This window comes from Hermetia illucens, chromosome 4 (genome assembly GCF_905115235.1).
Source record: "Hermetia illucens chromosome 4, iHerIll2.2.curated.20191125, whole genome shotgun sequence".
Taxonomy (NCBI): domain Eukaryota; kingdom Metazoa; phylum Arthropoda; class Insecta; order Diptera; family Stratiomyidae; genus Hermetia; species Hermetia illucens.
In genome coordinates, this window is record NC_051852.1 from 63,227,748 (window position 1) to 63,246,875 (window position 19,128).

Consider the following 19,128-nt stretch of genomic DNA (forward strand, 5'->3'; position numbering starts at 1 on the left):
TCTGCGCGCAAACACGCATCTGCCCTTGGACTATCCGATCGTTCTGTGAGAAGAACTCTTCGTGATGATCTTCATTTTCATCCCTATAAGATGGCGATAGTGCAGGAACTTTCAGAACGTGACTTCAATTCTCGGATGAACGCGTGTGAGGTTCTTCTTGATGTCGTTCCCGAGGGTGCTATTGTTTTTTTTAGCGATGAAGCCCATTTTCATTTGTGTGGGTCAGTTAACAAACAAAACATGCGCTACTGGGCTGACACCAACCCTCGAGAATTGCATCAACAGCCTTTGCATTCACCCAAAGTCACAGTGTGGTATGCAATTTCCTCAGCTGGAATTATTGGTCTCTGGTTTTTTAAGGAAAATGAGGTTACAGTGACAGTGAATTCGGACTGGTATGTAAACATGCTACACAATTTTTTTTCCCACTGCTAGAAAATTTGGATTTGGGGACACTTTGGTTCCAAACAAACGGTGCAACAGCACACACTTCAAGAGCATCGATGGCTGTTTTGAGGGAACACTTTCCAGAGCGTCTTATCTCAATTAGAGGCGATTTGGAATGGCCGGCACGCTCTCCCGATCTGTCCCCTTGTGATTTTTTTCTATGGGGTTTTTTGAAATCCCGTGTTTATGTGAACCGTCCAAGAACCCTACAAGATTTGAAGACCAACATCCAAGAAGAAATTGCCAACATAACACCTGCTATGCTAACAAGAGTCATGACAAACGCCAGAAATCGGTTTACGCAATGTATGGAGAATGGGGGACGTCACCTAACAGATTTGATCTTCAAAACAATGTAAATAAAAACTTTAGACATGTACCTACATTATAAAAAATAAATAAATATTTTCCGATGCATACAACAGTTTTTATTGAGTTTTGAAAAAAGGAAGTTATGCTGCCGCACCCTGTACATATATATGTATGTGAATACATTAAATTTCACTCATTTTCAAAACTTATTTTTTTCGGAACCATATCTGGGTTCATAAGCATTGACGCGCTTTTTCGCATAGATATATGTGGCTTTGCTTGCTTTCTTTAACGTTTTGTTTGTAAAATAAAATCTTATTAGAATCGATTCAGTCTGTCCGTCACATCCGATTTATTCGGAAACGGCTGAGGCTAATGCAATGAAATTTGGTGAGAATATATGATCTCTGAATCGCACCTCAATATCGATCGTCGATCGCCGTCTTACGAACCAAACCACCGATTTCATAAGGAGAGACAAGAAATGATCTCACTTATGCGATTACCAATCATTGCCAATGTGGATATCGAACCTTTCTGCTGCGTTAATGACAGGAATGATCGACGAACCGCGGCGGATAGATGGGGAGATTATTTCGAGCAGATTTGGAGTAATTCCACCTTTCAGCGCAACTGAAGTCGAGAAAACAATAAAACAAATGAAATTGGGGGGAGAAACAGACAACATGACAACATGGCATCCAGCACTACTGACGCAATACACGCTGCGCGATTATTCATGGAGGAACACAGTGAGAAAAATCGTCCTCTTTATATTGCATTTCTGGATCTGGATGACATGTTTGACCGTGTGCCCTATACACTGCTCTATGTTGATGTTTTGTTAGTGTTTCCTAGCAAACTTAATCTCGAGTAATTCGTCCAAACTGATCGGCTCATGGAACACGATCTTAGATTGAATTTGAATAAAACATAATTTTTGACGACCGCTTTTAATGAGGCGGCCAAAGGGTAGTATACGTCCCAGGGCGAAACGTGGATTGGTACCCACGATGGAGCATAAAACCTGGAAAATCCCTGCTGAACCAACACCAACACTTCTACTCCCAAACCCAATCTCCACCTACACGTGGTCATTGCTGGGAGTTCTTTCTTCATGAAAAACTGCAGACGGGGAAGGATGAAGGCGAGCCTCCCGCGCCTAAAAACTGGTCTTGCAGGTTAGGGGTTGGGTAGGGCTGCCAACCCTACACCGGAAACTAAAGTTACGAAGCCACGGAAGCAGCCTTGAATAGAATAAATTTCAAAACGACGAACCCGGCAACGACAGAGGAATAACGATTTGCGCATTTCCTCATTGAACGTATGCTCCCTGTACAGCTCAGCAGCTAGCTGATACCCTGTCCCAATATGAGGCTGATGTAACAGCGTTGCAAGAGATGCGCTGGACGGGGACCGGCTTCCTGGAGAAGAGGCTCTACACCATATATTATAACGGCCATTCAGTGAACCATGTGCGCAGAGCAGGTTTCTTAGTCAGTCACAAAATGAAACCTGCTGCTATCGGCTTTGAAAATATAAACGAAAGGCTATGCACTCTGCGTTCGCTAGGCAAATTAACAAATATAAGCATCATAAACGTTCACGCCCCTACAGAGGAGACTGCAGAGTCGGAGAAGGATACCTTTCACGAGGCAGTTGAGCGGACCTTCGAAGCCGTATGAGTAAAGGCATGATATCAAAATCATACTTGGAGATTGCAACAGTCAACTAGGGACGGAGCCGGTACTCAGACGGTACGTCGGCTCCCATAGCTTACATAGGGATACCAATGATAACTGACTGCGGATTATTCACTTAGAAGCATAGCTCGAAATAGTTGCGGCACCTACCTAGTTTACGCGGAAAATGTTCCATAAACATACGTGGGCCTCACCAGACGGGATCACTTTCAACCAAATTGACCACGTGCTGGTCGAACGCCGTCACCTCTCAGGCTTGATGAATGTAAGAATATATAGGGGGGGAGGATAGACTCGTATCAACATTTCGCTGGTATGGTGCTCCGAGCTCGAATTACGACACCGTCTACAATCCCCTCTGACAATCAGGTGAGAATGGATACTGAAGCCATTCACAACACAGCCCTCTGTAACATATATAAGGGGGAAATGGATACCGCAATAACCGCAAATAATAGATGCCCTGGATATGAAGCATCAACAAATGATCTTCATAACCACCTGAAGAACATTATCATGTATACGGCCACAAACATATTTCGCTCCAGCCGCAAGAAAAGTCGGAACGGCTGGTTCGACGATGAATATAAGCTTACAAAAGAACGGAAGAATGTTACATACCGATTATTGTCGCATTCTAAAAGAACGCGGGCACGCGTAGAGACTTATCACGAACTCCGTCGAGCAACTTAACAGACGGAAAAAGGAAGCCTGGGAGAACCAACAAGTCTGTGAACTAGAAAAATACAGGGAGCAAACACACCAGGCGCGCAAGCTTTACCAAAAAGTCAGCAGAATGAAGCGTTGCTGTTCATCCTGTTCATCCTTCCGAGACAGAGATGGAGATCTGATTTCCGACAAAATGGCATATTGGAGCGATAGGCTGAATATTTTGATTAACTGTCCAACAACCAAAATATCGGGGAGTTGGAGGTCCCGCCAACTCAAAACCACCAAGCGTAGAAGAAACAATCCGAGCCATTCATCGGCTTAAAACCCAGAAGCCGCCAGGAGCCACTGGAATTACAGCCGAATTGGTTAAATATGAAGGCGACCATTTACACCAAGCGGTTCACCAGCTGACGCTCAAAATATGGGACGGCGAAACAATGCTTGACGACTGCCAATGCTCCACTATCTGTCTCGTACTAAAAAGGGGGGATATCACGCAGTGCAGTAATTATAGAGGTATCACGTTACTGAGTACCATTTATAAAATATTCTCAGCTATCTTGCTAGGCCGGATAGCTCCATACACTCAGAATATCATTGGTACATACCAGGCTTCACTCCAGGCAAATCAGCAACAGATCAGATGTTCTCTTTGCGGCAAGTGATGGAAAACTGCTGGAATTTGGCCATCAGTTGCGCCATCTTTTTATCGACGTTAAAGCCGGCTACGACAGCACACCCAGGGTAAAACTGTACACGGCCATGAGAGAATTCAGTACCTCGAAGAAATTGATAAGGCTGACTAGGCTGACCATGACCAATATGCAAGGCCAGATAAATGCAGCAGGATCACTCCAGGTGCCATTTAACATCAATAACGGTCTAAGACAAGGGGATGCCCTATCTTGCGTCCTCTTTACCCTGGCCCTGAAGAAAGTGAATGCAGATGTGAATGCGAGAGGCACCATCCTCTTCAAGTCCACCCAACTACTGGACTATGCTGACGATATTGACATTATGTGAAAAACCACCCGAGATGTACCGTCTACCTTCATCCAGATCGAGCAGGCGGCGGAAGGAACGCACACAAGATATCGAACACTTCTGTTGCGTTAATGACAAGAACGGTACTTTGCTTACCAACCGTCGAACCATGATGGATAGATGGCGAAAATGTTTCGAGCAGATTTCAAATAAAGAATTTGCTCATCCCCCACTTCTACAATCATTGCCGACATTTGGAGTAGTTCCATCTGTGAGCGCAACTGGTGCTCAGAGATGGCGGGGAGGAAGACGGCGCGGCAACCAAAACCAAGTGGCCGAGGGGAACCTCCATAGTGGTGGCACCGGGAGATGCTGTATCGCATTGGCTTGCCGGCCGTGATGCGGTAGGCGAATGCTCGAAAGGCCTAATTAGGGCGATCAGACCCGAGTCTGCACGGGGACTCATCCGAAGTGGCAATAGTCACAATACTATACGAGAGGTATACTGGTGCCATGGGAACCGGGCTAGCCTCTGGACTCACATACTTCAAGAGAATTCCTGTCGTATATGCGTTCAGCTCGGTTGTTTGCGGTTGGTACCCTAGTGGTAGCTTCATGGGGGTTGTGGTTGTGTTCAAGCGAACAGAGACTTTCGCGTCTCACCGTGGTGCTGCATTTCAACACGGGTGCCGTACTCCTTAGTTCGGTGGAGATTTTGGTAGGTCTTGCATCCACCAGTACGAATCGAAAGGAAAACTAATGAAATCGGAGATAGCCACAGGACCTGACGACATCACATCTGAGCTCTGGAAAGCGAAGAGCTGGGACCCAATACTGTGGCTCAGTGAATTCTTTAATCGGGTTATTCAGGGAGGTAGAACACCATATGCCTGACAGGGAAATACCACAGTTCCAATGTGGAAAATGGTAGTCTAGCAGAATGTTCAAATTTCCGTCCGATCCGGTTACTATCTCATACCATGAACATTTTTGAACGCATTCTTGACAACCGTATTCGCGAAATCGTTGAAATAACCGTGAATTATGCCGGATAATTGTGGAACTACTGAGGCAATACACGCTACGCGGTTACTCATAGAGAAGCATCGCCCTCTTTACGTTGCATTTCTGGATCTAGAGGAAACGTTTGACCGTGTATCACACCAACACATCAGATATGCTCTACAACAACATTTAGTACCTGAATAACTCGTGCGCTGGCTTCAATTGCTCTATCACGATCCGAAAAGTAAATTACGAAGTGTGCCGGGTGAATTAAAACCGCTTCGTGTCTCTGTTGGTGTTCATCAAGGAAACGCCTTCCCACCACTCCTCTTTATTTTTGTTATGAGCACCGTTACACGAGACATGCAACGTGCAGCGCGCCCTATACACTGCCTTATGCGGACGATGTTTTAATAGCATCTAATAGCAAAAAGAGATCTTGAGCAACTTGTCCAAAAATAGAATGATCGCCTCATGCAACACAGTCTCAAATTGAATCCGAATAAAACTGAATTTTTGACGACCGTTTGCCATTAAACTGAACTGAGCAATTTAAATATAATACCTCGGGTCAACGCTAGCAGCCAATGGAGAACTGGGCTATGAAACTGCTTCACGCATTAACGCAACCTGCATAAAGTGGCGTTCCACAACTGATATTCTTTGTGATCGAAGTATCAACGAGCGTCTCAATCCAAATATTAACCGGAATATCGTCCGTCCTGTCGCTCTCTATGGTCGGCCGACTATAAGAGACAATGAACGGTGTCTTGCGGTAATGGAGACGAAGATGTTACATGAGACTAGTGGCGTGACACGTTTTGATCACATCCGAAATGAAGATATCCGCGATCGATATGGAGTTGCATCGATCATAGAAAAACTGCGAGAGAGGCGTCTTCGATGGTATGGTCACGTAATTCGCCAACGAGAATTCACTTGCCAATATTGGTTTGAACATCAGAGTCGATGGTAAACGACCAACAGGCCGTCCGAAACAACGGTGGCTTGATACGATGGATGTGGATTTAAAAGCCTCGAGGAATTTGATAGGGTCAAGTGGCGAGGTCGATCACGACAAGCCGACCCCCCTTGTAAGCGGAACAAAGGCTAAAGAAAAAAGCAAAAAGTCGAAGTGTATGGTGGCAACGTCAACGCCAAAAACGAAAGAGTGGACAGCATTTAATCGCACTGGTCAAACGAAAACAATGAGGATGGAACACTTTGAAATCTTTAAATGTTTCTCCTCTCTAGGGTCGAAAATCACATCCCATAAGAGCTATAACGAAGAAACCCGTGCACGGTTATTGGCTGCCAACACAGCCTATTTCAGCTTATAAAAACTGTTTCGCTCGAAACGCCTCATCATAGAATCAAAGCTCTTACTGTACAAGACAATGGTGTTGTCAGCCCCTAAGTATTCCTCAGAGACCTGAGTTCTTAGCAAATAAAAACTCCGAACTCTTGACCGCGTTCGAGAGAAGAATCCTCCGAAGAATTTTTGACCCCCTACATGAGGATGGACGTTTCCGTAGCCTACATATACACGAAATCTATGAGCGATACAACGACCGTCTAGTTGCGGATAAAATGCGGTTCAACAAGCTGGGGTGGGTGGGTCACCTAATCCTTATGGGTGAGATATGATCCAGCCCGGAGAGTCTATCGCGGCAATATCTATGAAAGAAAAAAATACGGGGCATAAACCGGATACCGGTTGTTGCGCCGTTGATGATGATTCTAATGAAGCAGGCACTACCACTGTCAGTGTTAGTGACAGCTGTTAGCTGGGGTCAATGCTATCAGCCAATGGAGAATTGCGTTATGAAATTACTTCACGCATTAGCGCAACCTGAGGAAAAGTGGCGTTCCACAACTGACCCTCTTTGTGATCGACTTATCAATGAACTTTGCAAAAAAATTTTCGCCAATATCGTCCGCAATAAACAGCGTCTTGTGGTGATGGAAACGAAGATGTTGCTTTGGACTAGTTGCGTGACATGCCTTGATCACATTCGAAATCAGGATATCCGCGATCGACATGGAAAAATGGCAAGAGAGGTGTCTTCGATGGTATGGTCATGTAATTGGCGCTAAAGAGAATTCACTTGCCAAGATTGATCTGAACATCGTTAAGCGACGTGGCGCTGCGTTCTCGGTCGCATTCGCCAGGACCCCCGTGGACCTAGTTTTTTGTGATAGGCGCGAATTTACGTGAGCGTACATCTGGTAGCTTTCTCGCCGAATCTACGATGGTATCAACAAATGCTTCGGTCCGTAGGTTGTCCTGACGGCCTGCTATCCGATGCCCCTTTTCAACCAGCAAACCGCAAGCGAGCTCGCAACCTGCTGGCCGAACACCCGAACAGCGTCCAGGGTGGCCCGCATTTCAGCTATGCTTGCTACTAACGCGGCCATCTCGCGGTTCAGCTCGCCAACTTCGTCCGACGTCTGCTGAACGGCCGCTATGGTCGGGCGTGCGTGCACCTCGTGCACTTTATCAGTCTCAGCTGCTAGTGCTTCAAAAAACCAGAGACGCATGCGAGGACCGCCTGGGTGCCCTCCGGAAGTCGACGCAGCCAGGGCAATTTCATCAAGTCATCGTCGATCTTGATCCCACCCAATTGGCACATTTCGCGAAGCAATTGGCTGGGAGTTCGATCGCCTAATGTTAAACCTGCCAGCAAGTGATCCAGTTTAGCTGACTCACTCACTCGGTCTTCAAAAGCGTGTAAGAGGCCGACTTTACTATGTCGGCCTCCAGTAGGATGGATTCCTCATCTAGACCTACTATCGCGTAATTGAACCTGGTCGCGTCCGCCGTTATTCCGGACATCTGGAGCTGTACTTCCAGATGAACGAACCACAGCTCCGGATTCTCCCACCAAAATGAAGGGACGCGCACAGTAAGGGCGGTCACCTGAGGGTCCGATGTGCCTGCCACGTCTTTATTGTCAACTGACATCTCGCGAGTTTCTGTCGAAGACGCGGGGATACCGAATTCTACTAGGTCCTACTTTGACCACGGCAGGCCAAATGTCCGCACGAGCGAAACAGAAACACCAACGACGCACCTCGAAGCTGACGCTAGATGCGCAGACCGAAAAGAACACAATAACTCGCCAAAAGAGCGGAAATCCATCGATGAAAAATGAATATTTTGAGTGTTTAGCAATGTACAACTGGAAAAATATGAATAGGAAATTACTCATATAAAATGTGCAGCTTGCAGCATTCCGACTTCTTTTTTCTCGGTAGCGGAGTGCACCCTGGGGGATTTTATGGCCACAAAAGGCATCTTAACCCAATGCCTGAGAATAGCTTTAGTGTTGACGATTTAGCTTCTGATTCCGATAGCTCTATATCCTCCACATCAATTAGACGCTCTGTTATTGTGCCCGAAACGGACGATGAATATTCAGATGAAGATGACGTTCCTCTAATAAATTTATCCTCAAATCTTGCGGTAAAATGAACTGGTAAACTAAATATATGCCTCCTTATAACCCGGATCATTTCATTTCGATGATGATGTTGAACTTCCTGAAACAATTTTTGTAAGCTGAAATAGAATCTATGAATACATGAGGATGGACGATTCCGTAGCCTACACAATGACGAAATCTATGAGCGATACTATGACCGTCCGGTTGTGGATAAAATCCGGCTCAATAGGTTACGGTGGGCGGGTCACTTAATCCGTATGGATGAGGATGATCCCACCCGGAAAGTCTATAAGGGCAATATCTATGGTAGAAAAAGAAGACGAGGCAGACCCTGCCTAAGATGGAGTGATGGCGTAGGTCAGGACGCCAGACAGCTTTTAGGGATATCGAATTGGTGGACCTCGGCGCAAAAGCGGGATGTCTGGAGTTCCTTATTAAGGCAGGCCTAGACCGGATACCGGTTGTTGTGCCGGTGATGATGATGATGAAATAGAATCTGTTGGTTTCCAACAACTGCTCGCGGATTTCATCATCGTAGCAGTTATCGGGTGTGATTTTCGACCCAAGATAAGAGAAATTATCAAAGGTCTCAAAATTGTAGTCTCGTAACCGTAAATGTTGTTAGGTCTTTGGTTTTTGATACTGATGTTGCATTCATGGATGTGCAGTCCAAGTCCAGTCCGCCGGTTATCTCATGCATGTGTACCGTTTTACCCTGGCTATGCTGCATACCAAGAAAATAAGAATCACAAAATCTTTTCTGATAGTTGGTACAAAAGTCCCAAATTACCTATCTCACAGTGGTATTTTGCCTTGGGGTACCGTGCGATTGAACTGAGTACCAAATCCTCAAATGCGTCCTGGAAAAGAATTAAAATAAGTTGGAATACCGGAAGCAGGGCTCTTCAGGTATAAAGATTTTATGGTCATCTTATGTACACGTTTTCTCTTCGCAGATAGCTTCAAATTCAAAATTTCCTTCATGTATGTATTTCAAAACTTCCAGGGATATGTACATATTGATAATATTTATGCCTCTTCCTAAACAAACTCATACTGATGTGGGCGGTCGGCTTCGACCGCATTGTGGGATGTTTAGGAGCAACGTGACCGAAACCGGCTATGGGTGGGCATTTTGCTCTATTTTTGTTTAAACAAAAACTCGGCAAGGATATGAATTATTGTTCGAAAGCACCAGGTTTGCACCTAGTCTAGTTTCAGCTAATACAATAGATACATTCTGAGCGCGCCATCTACTGAAGAACGGAGTGGAGTGAACTGCTACTCAAATTAGTGCAGCCCGCCGTTAGTAGATAGCAGGCTCAGAACCATTAGAATACAACGAATTCACGTGGAATACAAAACTTTGACCTTTTATAATGTCTTAAATTATCACATCTACTGGTGTCGAATTTCATACATCTAGAATGAACTTAAGGGGTGTTTTCGGGTAAATTTCTATTATTAACTTTGTTTGAGCTGGTATCGTAATGGAATGTATTTTGTGACCTTGATTTTGTATCGATGCATTGCTGTGATTTTTTCAGATTCTTTTTTTGGATAGGTTTTTAGAACAAGACATGATTCACATACATTTTGAGTCCTCATTCCCCTGTGTTTTAACCAATATAAGAAAGGGGATTATCGAATAGTACTAATAGAGCCCTTTCATTTGATACCCCACTTCATCAAATTTTGAAAAAAAAATTGTACGCCCCCTTTCGCGTATTTAGGGGGCCCCCTTAAACCCAGCATAAAATGATGCCGCTAGTTGCGTGTATAGCGGTTCACAAACCACATATTTTCACCAAATTTCGATTGATTGCTCCAGCCGTTTCGGAGCAAATTTCACAAAAACCTTAAAAGGAAGAAAAGAAAGGAAGCATATGATCAAAAACTCTTATAATAAATGGAATCCAAATTGGTTCAGTCCGAAATTTCGTTCGGATCGCTTTAGCCGTTTTGGAGACAAGTCCATACGACAGACAGACAGGCAGACAGAGAATCGATTTTAATAAGGTTTTGTTTTACACAAAAACAATGTAACATCCCTGAAATTATGTATAAATGATCCATTCTGGTGAAACTGCATTCCGCTCCTTCTGTTAAGTGTCACATTTTGTAATAAATTAAGCGGGATTCCCGCAAAAAAAATTTAAACCTTTCATCGGTCAATCAGTTTGGGAGAATATAAAGCCCTCTGAATTGATCTTCTAGAATTCCTATCCAAACTTTTAAATTCCATCGATTTCGAAAACGTGCTTCGCGATTCGATTTTGGGTAAAAAGACATTCGACGGTAAATAAAATAGTTTTAGTGAAGTTTCTATTCTCTCTAAAATGCACTCACTTTGGCTTGAAATGGTAAAAATAAACTTTTCTAGGCTTTATTGGTGACATTGATTCTGAGTTATGCTTGTTTCAGGTTATGAAGAATAGAAGTCGATGTTTTAATAATTTAAACATTTCAACTACTATTATCAACCCCTAGTAATTAAAAGCCAACTACACTGAAGTTTTCGTGATGTCTTCCAATGAACTAAACCTAAAAAAAATCAATTACGTGGATTATCTAACAGTTATGAAAGATTTTTACCTATTTTATATCTTTGGGTTCAGGTATTTCGTGCTGTCGGGAGGGTTTAAAATCATCATCCAGCGTATCAAGCCAATGTTGGTTCGGATCATCAACTTGGCAATCTTGGCAAATGAATTCTCTTTAGTGCCAATTCCATGACCATAACATCGAAGACGCCTCTCTTGCAATTTTTCCACGATCGGTGCGATTCCATATCGATACCACAAAACGCTGTTTAGTGCGAACGACATTGCGGTGAATTTTTTGAAGCGTTCGTTGATTAGTCGATCACAAAGAGGGTTAGTTGTGGAACGCCACTTCACCCAGGTTGCGCTAATGCGTGAAGTAATTTCATAACGCAATTCTCCATTGGTTGACAGCATCGACCAAAAGATATTTAAATCGCTCTGTTTTGGGCAGGTCACAAACACTGGCAGTGATAGTGTCTGTTTCATTAGAATCGGCCGTTATTTTCCAGATTTAATCTGAGACAGTGTTGCATGAGATGATCATTCCATTTTTGACCAAGTTATCTTATCTTTGCTATGAGACGCTAAGAAAACATCGTCTGCATAAAGTAGTGTATAGGGCCTTGTACATTGGATGTCCCGTGTGACAGTGTTTATAACAAGAAACAAGTCGAAATACCGGAAGCTCGTGCTTCGGGTATAAAGGTTTTGTGTTCATCTTATCTAAGAAATTTCAACGCACATTTTTCTACCCGTATACAGCTACAAAACTACGAGCCGTAGATGTTAAGCTCATCCTAAACAAACAAACTGCCTATTTTTGAATACTGTACACATATAGGCACGTATATAAATTGATCGTACCCATATTTGCGATTTACTTCTTATATCTATCTGAATTAGGCTCCACCCGCAAACTTCATTAGCACGCATATATTATATACCTACATACACACATGTCTCGTTGGATTTCATATACAAATGATTAAGGAACTAAAACAAAATAATTCTTTTTCACCAAATTTATACGAACTTACTTCGTTGTGGTATGGATGAATTGACATGTGATGATGACGTCGTGCAGGTTGTAGAGTGCACGAAATTCACAAAAAATTGTAAAGTTTTACCCTCTATAACTTTGTTAATAATAGTAGGATTTTCTTCAAACTTGACCAAATTATGCATTATGTTCTTCATTATATGCAAGCCAAATTTTGTACTTCTGGGATGAACATAAGGGGGGTGCCGGGTAAATTTCTAAAATGTGGAAATATACTATTATTAACTTTATTTGTGCAGATATCGGAACCGGATATATTTTGAGGCCTAGATTTCGTAGAGATGCATTACTGATATTTTTTTCAGATTTTTCGGTTGGATAGGTTCTGAGAACGAGACCTGTTACACTTTCCGGGGGTCATATTTTGAGCCCTCACTCCCCTATATTTCACCCAATATCAAATATTGGATCAGTTTGGAAAAGTACTAATTGAGGCCTTTCATTTGATATCCCACATGGCCACATTTTATGAAAAAAAATTTTGCACCCTCCTTTTACATGTATGGGGAGCCCCCCCTTAAACTTAACGCAAAATGGCGTCAGTTGCTGCATGTAAAGGGAACGGCAAATCACATACTCCTACTAATTTTCGTGATAATCGGTTCAGCCGTTTCCGAATAAATCGGCTGTGACAGACAGACAGACAGACAGACAGACAGACGGACAGACAGACAGACAGACAGACAGACAGACAGACAGACGGACAGACAGACATCGAATCGATTCTAATAAGGTTTTGTTTCACACAAAACCTTAAAAAGAGGAGTTGTGAGAGGGCTTTTCCTTGATGACACAAAGCGACATTGATATGCTCGCCACACCTCGAACTTTACTTTTTGGATCGTAGTAGAGCAATTTATCGCCTTGCACGAGTTGTTATGACACTAGTGTTGCCGCAGAGCATACCACTGTGAAGGCTGTGAAGTTCATCCATTTTCCAACTGTTGTAGTTGTTGTAAAAGTTTTGTGTAAAATTGAATCACTGTCTGTCTATCGGTCACACGTACTTTTTTCCAAAACAGCAACATCGATTCGGTGGGCATATGGGGAGTTAGTGATATAAATTTACGTGGGGTTTGGACCGGACTTCTCATTCATGCAAAGGATGGATGGAAACGCTTTTTCATTTAATGTACCCATGTGGTATATCAAATTAAATTTCTCAATTCACACTTAAAGCGAGAAGGGACTCATTTTCGGAAACTACCAAACCCAAAAATCTGAAATAAATATGAAGGATGCTGCCCTATTTCACGTTTCAAATGAACTTCCTAATAGTAGATTGCAAACTTTTTAAAATTTACTGCAGAAAAACCCTCAAGTTCATCCTAGGAGTCCCGAAGCAGTATAGAAGACAGTATTGTGCATAGTACTGTGCACTTCATCTACATCTTAAGCCATGTAAATAAGATGCCGACGTCACAATTAACAAGAATAATTGACAATCGAGTCAAATATTGTAATTTAGTAGAAAAGTGAGAACTATGAACCCACATGCATATTGTGAGTTACCTCTTTCTACGTGGGAGTTAAGTGGGGTTTTCCATGCAATCAACAAGGGGGTGTACATTTTTTTTCATGGGACGAAACCTTTCATACCTGAAATATCCAGCTTCTAATTTCTTGATTTGTTTGTATTTGTTTTAGGTGAACTTCTTCATATTTGCTAACTGTGTTGGACACCTTCTTCTTCACATAGAGAACAGCAATCCTGTTTATATCTGAATCGTCCAGTTTCCGGTTTCCCGACTTGTTTAATAATGTTAATAGTGTCGAAGAAAACTTTATTAGAATCGATTCAGTGTCTGCCTGTCGATCCACTCGGAAAAGGCTGGATCTATTAACACGAAATTTGGTGGGGATATGTGGACTATGGGTCCCTTCATATACACCGAGTGGCATCATTTTATGCTGGGTTTAAGGGGGCTCCCCATACATGCGAAAGAAGGGTGTAATTTTTTTATTTTTCAGAGAATATAATCATGTGGGTTACCAAATGAAAGGTGTCGATTGGTACTTTTGAAACTGATCTTTTTTCTAATACCAGATGAGTCATAGGAACTGTGAACTCAACTCAGATACCCCGAAAAGTGCAACAGATGTTGTTCTCCAAACTTATCTAACGGACAAATTCGAAACAAATTCACAATGGTACATCAATGTGAAAACTAGCACTTAAAATTTAATACATTCAGAAAACTCGCCTCAAGTTCAGCCTAGAAGTATAAAATTGGCACCGTTATAAGTAATAATATAGTATACAATTTGGAAAATCTGAAAGAAATCCAACCGTTATTAACAAAGTCATAGAAAGTCAAAGTTTTGTATTTCATGGGAATTAATTGCACTCTAAAATATGAATAACGTTATCATCACTTAAAGTGTTTTCACATTATTATGATTTTAATGGTGTAAAGGCAGTGTTTTTTTACAAATTAAAGTGCTCGTGGCAGCACATCCACTAACGGAAATCCTGCGATACGCTAACGAATCCGGAATATTCCGTTAGACGGGGGTAGCGAGTACAATGGGCCAACACGGCTTCAGTACTCAGAAGCTGTAGCTTCTCCCCCACCATACACACACACCCACACGCCCATGGCAGCCAAACGATTAAGAATTCGAAAATGATTTACTTAATTTTTATCCCTTTCAATTGCATGGGGAACCACCTGGGATACAGTTTGTCCGGTTCCGGATCTGGATAAAAAAAACCATGGCATTCAGTTTGAAGATATATCGCTTCTATGTGTCGTGGCCAGAAAATTGGAAAATGCAATGAAAAAAGGACAGACAATATACCAAAAGAAAAATGCAAAATGATCACAACAATGCCCATAAGGAAGCTTCTTATCACTACTATTATGATTAATAGTCGCATATGAGCTCCTAGAATAACTAAATTTTCGTGTTTTTTTTTGTGTAAATATGCTCAGACAACTTGGTTGCAATCGTTAAAGGCAAATATGACATTCCCTGGACCAACCACAACAGGCCCTAAACTCCTGATTAATAGTCGCATATGAGCTCCTAGAATAACTAAATTTTCGTGGTTTTTTTGTGTAAATATGCTCAGACAACTTGGTTGCAATCGTTAAAGGCAAATATGACATTCCCTGGACCAACCACAATAGGCCCTAAACTCCCCTAAAAGTTGACGTCGGGAGCTACCGTTAACCCACTGAAACCCGAAATTAACAATTTTCAGTCATAAAGATGTAGGTATACAAGTTTGACCAATCATCAACCTCACCATACATGCCTAAAACTTATAAGTAAATTTCATTAAAAACGCCCTAACTCAATTTCTATGAATGGATACAAATTGAGTTGAGGAATCAAGCCCAAAATATAACTCTGGTAATACCGTGATTAGGGCTTATTTTCTTCACACGGTCTCCCTGGCATCAAAAAAAGTATACATTTTATGTCGAATGGGAAAATATCTGAAGGTAACTGTGTTGTGGGTCGTTTTGTCGCATTGACGTTCGATTTACTCGTTTGTTGAGTGTTAACAACAAAACTTTTGTTGTTAACATTTGAGATTTAAGGAAGTTTCAAAATTTATTATCATTGGCAGACAAATTTCTCTTCATATTCGTGAGAAAACTATAAAATTATACAATAAAGCTAAACTTTTCCGTCATTATAAATGGGAACCATCGCACCGTAAAAAAATCTTGAATAAATAAATAAAAAGCAATAAAAAGCTTAAACAATTGGTGGAAGATTCTGGAAGACCACAAAGTCTTTCATGAGCCGAAAAAAACCCTTTGGAAAGTGCAGTGAAAATAGCACATGGGTCAAAGGAGAAAGATGCATGTATATGTGTCAGAACACCGAGAAAGAAAGCCGCTAATATCCCGTTGTTAAAAGGTACGAAAATATGAATTTCTCATTCGGGAAAACGTTGTTCTCAGTGATGAAAGTAAATTTGAAATTTTTTAGCGAAAAAACTATGTATGGAGCCAAGTGGTGTTGGAAAATTGGTGTTCATTGAGAATACAATGAATAAAATAGACGAATCTGCGAGTGTTGAGAATTTGTGCTGAGATTGAACATGGATTTTCCACTATGATCCTAAGCTTATGGCTCAAGATGTTAGGGAGTGGCTACTTTATAAAACGCCAAAGCAGTTGGATTATCCTCCACAGTCGTCCAATCTTAATTCGATTGAGCATATGTGGGAGCATCTTATCCGAAAAATAAACAAGTCGGGAAACCGGAGCTAAATGCTTCAGGTATGAAAGGTTTTTATGTATTTCTTTTATAAAGAGATTTGAGTGTGCATTTGCCACATTAGTATGTAGCACCAAATATATGCGTATATTTTGTGAAATTGCACAACAATTTTGACCTATTATAACTTTGTTAGTAACAGTGCGATTTTCACTTAGTTTGGTAGGAACATACTCTATGCAAGTAAACCAAATATTAGATTAAGCATGAATCGTTTACATCAAACGTGGCTTCAACATATTTTTCCATCATATCTGTGTATACTTCCTTTTGACGCGAGAATTTAGAAGTTTTTGTATATTTTATTTAATTGCATTATAATATATTGTGTATTTTAATTTTGTTTGTTTATTTTACAAAGAAAACAGAATAAAATATTCTGAAATTTGTTTACCTACTAATAATATTATCATGGATATGGCCATTAAAAAGTACGTCATAGAGTACATAGATACTTTCTTGTGACGCTGACTGTACATAAGTATTTTAAATGCATATATCAAACAAATATTTTTCCCTAAACAAGTTAGGAACATTGGGAATTTTGATATTGTGTAGCCATTATAATGGTTGAATAAGTTGGTAAGAAATATTTAATTTATAGCGGGAGTCGACTCGCTACCGTTCAATGAGATAGAAAATTCAAAAAACATGACTTCATATTTTCTCCAAATATGTTATTCCAAGAAATGGAAACTCTACTTTCAATATTCTACTAAACACTCTCTTTTAACAAAAATGTCAGGTCAGCAGAATTAAATAAGACCCATATTAAAGACTCGTGCTTATAAATATTTGGGCATTGGTAACTTGCTGTAAAAGTGCAATGAACGGCAAGTAGTGCAATCTATGTGCAGAAACTTTGTTTACGACTCAACACCGGTCAAACTGCCTACATCACATCGTCAACTTGCAGTATCCACTTTTGATCATAATCGTTCATTTGGCTGCATATGTACACATATACACGCATATGTATAAATATGAAATCTTACACAACATTAGTAAATATTACAACGTTAGAGGCCCAAGATTGTTTTAAACATGGATTTAGCAAAAACAGCAGATTTGAACACGATTGCTGGACACTTTCCAGTTCTATATTTTGAAAAGTAAAATCGCTGCTCACCACCACCATCACTTAGGAAATTTTAGGATCACTTTCAATCTTTACTTTGAGGATAAATCTATCCGGGTGATTGTTGTCAAATAGATGAAGATTTCAAGCCTTCACACCATAAATAATTTGCCAGGATTTGCGCGATGCTAGCGATAATTGTCAACATAAAATATCAATTCCACGACGATTAAAACCAAATTTTAGCAAAATACCTTTCGAATAATATTAACCACTCGTTTGAATCGCGGAAAGCTAAAACTCGTACTGAATTGCACTTGCTGATGCAATATCGAAATACTATCGAGTTTCCACCACTTACTCGCCAACATGCGAAACGTAAAGAAAACTTTCTTAAAATCCTTCTGTGGCACGTTTGTGGTATCTTACCGTTGAATTGCACGCAACAAACAATTTCTCAATTACTGCACGGGGAACCTGAGTAATGGTCAAGATTTCAGTTTGAAGTGGTTACATTTTATCAGATTACAGACTGGACTGCACTCAAAAAATAATTATTGTGCCCTCAACCGGTAAGTTTTTAGTGTATCTTGTGTGCGTGTCCACATATGCAGTATGTAGTATAATATCATACTTCGTCGCCAAACGCATTTATTCTTAGAAGCGAAGATGTCTCTCTAAAAACCAGCACACTTTTATATGGGTTAAACCTTCACAAAGATAATACAAGATTTGTTATGTAAGAATATATGGATATGAAGACGTGGTTCCAGTAGTACATCGCTCGTAATGTGTGCATCCAGTACGTACGACTATTCACTTCAATGTGATACTGACATTGGGGTACAGAAATTTCACGCGAAGGAGTTAACTTTGACCCTTGTTAATAATAGTAGGATTCCCCTCAAACGTTCCAGAATAACGCTTCTTATTATGGCGTATACAAATAATAAATTTACAAAATATTATAATATTCTAATATTATTTAAAGCGATATCGATGTGAAGTGTTTTGAGGCCTAGGTGTCGTACGCAGACACCGCGATAATTTTTTTCTCAGATTTTTTATTTGGGCAGAGTTCCCCTTCTTTACAATCTGATATCTGTTATTTGACACTTCACATGGCTATATTCTTTGAAAAAAATGTACACCCTTCCTTGTACCAGTGACGTGCAGTGGAAACTTTTCATAGTCAAACAGTAGATCATTTGCGTATAGCCATATTTGATATAAACAACATTAACTGATTAGTGTAAACAAGAAATCAGGAATACAGGAAAATGAAATATCTTCGCGTGCATAGAAACAACAAAAAAGTATAAACAATAAACAGAGATTAATTAATAAAATAAATCTATAGACATGTAATTAAAAAATATTGCTTATTTGTATTTTAAGTTTGCTTATTTATTTATTCAATTCAAAATGTACAATAAACAGACGAATTCCGTGAAGATATTGTACGCGCATATATAATAGAAAGAACATTACTGAGAAGAAAAGAATAAGAAAACGACAAACAAAAATTAGAAAATTATTACAATACGTTTGCAGAATAAATCGGGTGATGAGGACAAAGGGCGAAGCTGCAAGCGGTTGTATTCGCGGAGCATTCTTGGCACTGGGGAATAATATT

At 40.8% G+C, this 19,128-nt stretch overlaps 1 protein-coding gene and 1 long non-coding RNA gene across 6 annotated transcripts in view; one reads left to right on the forward strand and one right to left on the reverse strand.

Annotated features, from left to right (window-relative positions):
• LOC119656058 (nose resistant to fluoxetine protein 6) overlaps positions 1-18,762 on the reverse strand; it is a 133,602-nt gene extending 114,840 nt beyond the window's left edge. For 2 of the 5 annotated variants that reach the window (XM_038062335.1, XM_038062331.1), the window contains exon 1: positions 17,589-18,762. The gene's annotated coding sequence lies outside the window, so the exon portion shown is untranslated. The remainder of the gene's footprint in view (positions 1-17,588) is intronic. The other 3 variants (XM_038062332.1, XM_038062334.1, XM_038062333.1) reach the window with 3 other exon arrangements.
• LOC119656061 lies at positions 15,649-16,694 on the forward strand. The gene is made up of 3 exons (XR_005249990.1): positions 15,649-16,051; positions 16,124-16,416; positions 16,573-16,694. It is a non-coding gene; the product is annotated as an uncharacterized LOC119656061 (long non-coding RNA).
• Positions 18,763-19,128: the final 366 nt, after the last annotated feature.